This window comes from Struthio camelus, chromosome 4 (genome assembly GCF_040807025.1).
Source record: "Struthio camelus isolate bStrCam1 chromosome 4, bStrCam1.hap1, whole genome shotgun sequence".
NCBI lineage: Eukaryota > Metazoa > Chordata > Aves > Struthioniformes > Struthionidae > Struthio > Struthio camelus.
The window spans coordinates 56,725,849-56,731,848 of NC_090945.1; positions in this window are offsets into that span (position 1 = coordinate 56,725,849).

Below are 6,000 nucleotides of genomic sequence, written 5' to 3' on the forward strand. Positions count from 1 at the left end.
TTGCAGGTGGGAAAGTGAAGGGCAGAGAGCTGAAATGACAGAATGAGCACGTGGCTGTTCTGACAGCTAAACCTCATGTTACTGCTCGTGCCAGTTCTGGAGTTAGGCATACTTCAGTGATCAAGTGAAACAACTCCTACACACAAAAATATGCAGCATCTTTAGTGACATTTGCAGATGGCTGGATTTCTTTGGCTGGAGTAAGCTAGGACCTACCATTGTCTTCAGCACTGAAAAAAAACCTGCCCTGCAGAAGGAGCTGCATGAGAAATGTCTTCCTGTTTCCTCAAGACATTCATGAGCCTTCTATGCCGGGAGCTACCCTGGGAGCAAGAGATCCCACAACTGCCAAACGATCAGCAGAAAACTCAGGCCATGCTTTCCTTTTGCCTTGAAAAACCTGAGAGAAGGACTTGACTAGAAACGGAAAGAGGAAAAACATTCAAGTAATACTAGAATGACTTTTTAAAAGGAAATAAATAAATGAAAATTCTTAGGATAGTTGTGCCTCTCCTAGAGGAAAAAATTCCTTACTTTAATCCTTCCCAAGTAGAAAACTGCAAAAGCATTAATAACATCTTCACTTATTTTTAGGCAAACAGTGTTTTTAAGGTATTATTGATAAACATGATTATGTCTGAAGGGGCATCAATTTGGAGAGCGTATTTTCTATCTTCACTTTTGAGAGTAACAGAAGAAGTTAATGAGAATCAAGATCAAAAACCACTTCCAGGTTTTGCCTCTATCTATCTCCTCTTTTTTTCACTTACAAGCTTGAGAACATAAAAAAGCAGAAATAAGAGCAAAGAATTTGCAATGCAGTTTGGAGCATGCCTTTTCTGTGTCCGGTCTTTACACTTAGGTGACTTTATCACTCTCCGGGCATTTACCTGCTGTGTATATAAATTCTCATGGAATGCTGATTGCCCCATTTTGTAGCAAGTTTGCCCTGTGTTTATTTGATGTAGCTATGTGACCCTCTCGGACGACTGAAGGAATACCGCCATGAAGAAGTGGATTTTTCACTTCAGAAGATGTTGAGGTTTGAGGATTATCTGCTGGAATCGGCAAGTGAATTTGACAGCTGGTTCGGCAGCTGCAGAGAAAGAGTTGTCGTCCACATCGCCGAAGATGGCCTTTTCCCTCCGGAGAACAGTGTCGAGAGTTCACAATAATTCAGGGAAGGGGTTGCTCCTTGCGTTTGAACTGCTTTGACGTGAAAACCACTCACGTAACCCTGGTCTCTTATTCAATAGGGAGCTCACAGTGATAGCACTAGGCTGTTGTGGCCTTAACAACTTCTGCTAGCCAGGATGCCGCATTGCCCAATTACAATGACCAGTGAACTAGCTGTATTTATTTGAATACATATCCCTTACACATGTTTCAGATTGGAGTGTAGCCTTAAAATTTTTATTAAAGCGTCTTCCTTTTCTGAAGTCTCTGCCATTTCCAGCTATATTTCTTGTGGGGGATTCCACTGGAAACGCCCAGCTTTTTTGAATAACGCTTGTTTTCCTGGACGTTCATTATCTGGGGGAATATTTATCTTGTTCTCACTCACAGCATCTGTCACTTTTAAGGCTAAACTGCTTCTCCATGGGCTTTGAAGTCAGTCATCAGAACCTTTAACCATGTATTTTTTCTAAACCTTTTACACAGAATTTTATATATATATATAATTTATATATATATTTATAAATAAACATAAACATACTTTTCTAAACATATCTTTTACAAATATGTTTATATCATGTATAAATATTTATTAAATATTTATAAACATAAACATGTGCATAATTTATGTATAACGTGTATAAAGTATATATGATGCGTATATAAAATTCTATGTAAAAGATTTAGATAAAAATCAAAGAAAATTATAAAATATACCATATATATTTTTTTGTTTTTTCAGGGAAATTCTACATCAGATCAGGAGCTGGCTGGATGCACTTCTGTATGATATGGCATTTAACATGAAAAAAACAAGTCAAAAAGATCATCAGGGTTCTTGCTTCCAGGAAGCAATCTATTTTTAATATTACAAATGCTTTCCTGTTTTCTTTTCTCCAAGATTTCTCCCGTGCATACGAAATCCAAAGGTTTAGTTTTTTTTTCCCTTGGACATGATATGCAATCAGGGAAAGAGATCAACACCGCCATTTGTTTTAGGAAAGTCTCTGTACTACATCAGCTGTGCGGGATAACACTGATAGCCTTTGCGGTTCACAAATATTGCCCTTGTCCTAGGTGAAAAGCTCCTGCTGCTGGAGAGCTTGTGCATTTCATGTGCATCTGGCGTACGTGGGATACATGTTTGGAGACTGAGAGTGGTCAGGATATCTACTGATCAGCAATTAGATTATCCACGTTATTATTTTTAGTTCTTATTGAATTGGAAATGAAGTGAGCTCAGAAAGTTCAGTGAGATCAGTGATAAACAATTTTTTCCACATGGCAGAGAGGTAAACACACCCTAGGTTTGCCATGGCAAAAACATTTGTTATATAGCAAGAGCACCCTTTTCAAACTCTTCTCCAGACTATTGCAACAAGCAAAGAGAAGGGTGCATGCGAGGAGACTTCTCCAGGCTCTTTGCAGATCCCAGTGCTGGCTGCAGCACAACGTGGGGATTGCTGTGGGAACAGAGCAACACGTACCGACACGGACAGCCGCATGTAGAGCAGATCCTTTTTTGATATAAAGCTTGGCCTGTGAGTGGGGGCCTGTGGATTATGAGGAAAACCCCATGATGCAGCTGATTATCGTTGTTGGATATATAGATCTACAAAAAATTAAATTCCTTGTTTTGGTTCCACAGGAGCTTTGGCAGCTCGGTCCAGCTAAGATGCTGGTCTCAAGGTGCAGCTTGATCATCCCCCGTTTTTACTTTGCAGGATAGCTTTCACCGTGAATGGCTGCTGTAACGGTTTCTTAAAAGCAAGTTAACTAGTTTTGTTGAAAATCAGTTGCTCAAACACTGTACAAACCACGATTTTAAGATAATCCTCTCATTTGGGTTTCTCAGTGTATTATGCTATTCCTGGCCTTTTTTATAAAGTCAGAAGCCATAATGCTGTCCACGTGGATTTCTGAGTTCACCTCTTCTCTGAGCAATGAGATGTCTGGTTTTCAGCCCCAGTTTTTGCCATTTTTGGACCACAACACACTTCCCACTAATTTTAAATGCAGAAGACAGCTCAATTTTGAAATCCTTCACTTTCCAGACTATGTTGCATGTCTTGTCTTCTGACTACTGTGTTTACTATTCTTACGCGCTGTGTGCTTGGTAGCAGAACTCCTACAATTGTTCTTTTGTCATCCAGACTTAACAATAAAACTGATTTTTATACCCTCAAATGTTTCCTCTTCTGCTCAATGTCCCTTCCCTTATTCACCTCAGAGAGCGATCTCCATGCATGATGCTCTGTCATCTTGTGTTTTGTATTTATTTTTGTGACCATTTCTTTATTTTTTAATTTACCAGCATCCAACTGAATGATTGTCCTATTCTAGACAGCTGTGATTGATTTCGCTAGTTTTACAAACTGCATTTCAATGTTTTCTGATTATTCAGGCTTTATCATGAGTCATATGTTTCTCAGCAAGAAATAGGGCTGAAATTACCAGGCTTAAAGTGATCTGCACCCATCTTCCTTTCTAGCACCTGCTTCCTTTTCTGGTGCAATACTACAACAAAAAATTTAAGTAACATGGCAAATTCCACAGCCATTTGGAGTCATTTGGCTTCCATCCACTGACCTTGATCCATAAGCTGAAGTCCAGCTGAATGCCTGTAAATTGGTTCATTGCCAGTTTATCCTGGAAGTCCTTGGTAGCTTTCTTATTCACTAAGAATATGTGACTTTGTGGCTCCTCAAGCAGCTCAAGTAGAGTCATCTGTTTCCCTTCAAAGCCCAAGCCCCCATGCCTTCCTCTTCACTCTCAGCTGTTTCCCCGGGTAGCTCAGATTGCTGGCTGTCTCCAAGCCTCACACTGATGATCTGTACAAGAGCTATATAATTCAGTTTGTCTTCAAGTGGTCCATCCTGCAACACCATGAGAGATGCACCGTTCACACATGGGCATTGATACCAGATTGCAATGAACAGAGCTTAGTAGTCCTGCCAGGCATCACTTCTCACAAAGATGGCAGGTTTAACATCTTCATTAAGGACCTAGAAGATAGGACAGATGGTAGGGCAGAGTGCACCTTCAGCAACTTGCAGATGATACAGAATTGGGAGGCATGGCTGATATACCAGATTGCTGTGCTGGACAGCTGGAGACAGGTTGGAGAGATGGGCAGAGAAACCTCATGAACGGAGTGAAGTGCAGAGTTCTCCACTTGGGAAAGAATAACCCCAGGCTGGAAAGTAGCTTTCAGAAAAGGCGCTGGAGTCCTGGTGGACACCAAATCGAACATTAACCAGCAATGCACCCCTGATGCAAAGAAGGCCAGTGGTACCCAGGGTTGCATTAGGAAGAGTGTTGCCAGCAGGTCGAGGGAGGTGATCCTTCCCTTCTACCCAGTGCCGGTGAGATACGCCTGGAGTGCTGTGTGCAGTTTTGGGCTTCCCAGTACATGAAAGCCATGGACTTGCTGGAGTGGGTCGAGTGAATGGCCATGAAGATGTTTAAGGAACATCTCTCGTACAAGGAGAGACTGAGAGAGCTGGGACTGCTTAGCCCAGAGGGGACACAAGGTGGGGATCTTATCAATGCGTATAAATACCTGACAGGGGGCAGTAAAGAAGATGGAGCTGGATGCTGCTCAGTGATGCCAAGTGACAGAATGAGAGGCATTTGGCACAAACTGAAATGCATAAAATTCCATTTAAACATAAGAAAACAATTTTTTACTGTGATGGAGGTCAAACACTGTAACAGGTTGCTCACGGAAGTTGTGAAGTCTCCATCCCCGGAGATATTCAAAACCGGCCTGGACACAGCCCTTAGCAACCTACTCCGAGCAGAGAGGTTGGACCAGGTGATCTCCAGAGGTCCCTTCCAGCCTTTCTGTGAAGCAATGATTTTTGCAGTATCTGAGGTGAGATTATTCAGTCTATCTCTCTTTTCCATGATTAGAGACACTGGAACACAGTCATAACTCATAAAACTGACCTGATTCTTTATTCTTGTGGTTGACTTCTACAATGGCCTGCAAAACTGCTGGTTTCCTTCTGGAACTATTTCTTTGTTTCTTAAGTCCTTGTGGGAGCTCATTTCTCCTAGCAAGAGCCAAGTTGGCCAGAACCTTCCGAGTCTCTCATATTTCTAGTCCATAGGAGTCAGGCTGCTGTGCTCACTTTTCCAAGATGAGAGTATTGCTGGGCTTCCCATTTCTCCAGGACTTAGTTAATTTTATCAATAAAACATCCTAGGCCAAATACCTTTTCTGTGCTATTTTTATAAAGCCTGTAGATCACGCTGGAAACCCTTCTGCTAAACATCCAGCACTTATTTGGTTCATTCACCAAATTCTTAAATCATGGGCCTGTTTTAAGGTAAGTAAGGACCTCCACTGTTTGTTCATTCTTGGTTCAAGAAGACTACAAAGTCATACTGTCTTTCCAGAAGAAACCAGTCATAGTCCTTGACACTAGATAACTGCTAGTTGAAATACAGGGCTCTCCAGGAAGAGAAAACATGAGGATGCGGCCTTGTTTTCTCTTAACAAATATATTGCCCCTTTTTCCTGGATTTTCCTGAATTCAAATAGGAAAGAGATTAGATTCTTTACTCAAAAGTCCTTCCTCAACCATACGACTCCTCTGCTCAGCTTAAGTTTTTCTGAGGACAATGATACGAAGGTTCAGTGTCTACTATTCCTTTGTCTTCGTTATTAGTACCTCTTGCCTTTCTGCTGATTTTCTCTCAGTGCTCATTCAAACAAGAAATCCTTGGCTCTTGACATTGCTATGTGATTTCCTAGGGTATATGAACAAACACACACAGCGTGCCATCAGAACAGGTGGATAAGGCTGGAAGGTAGCA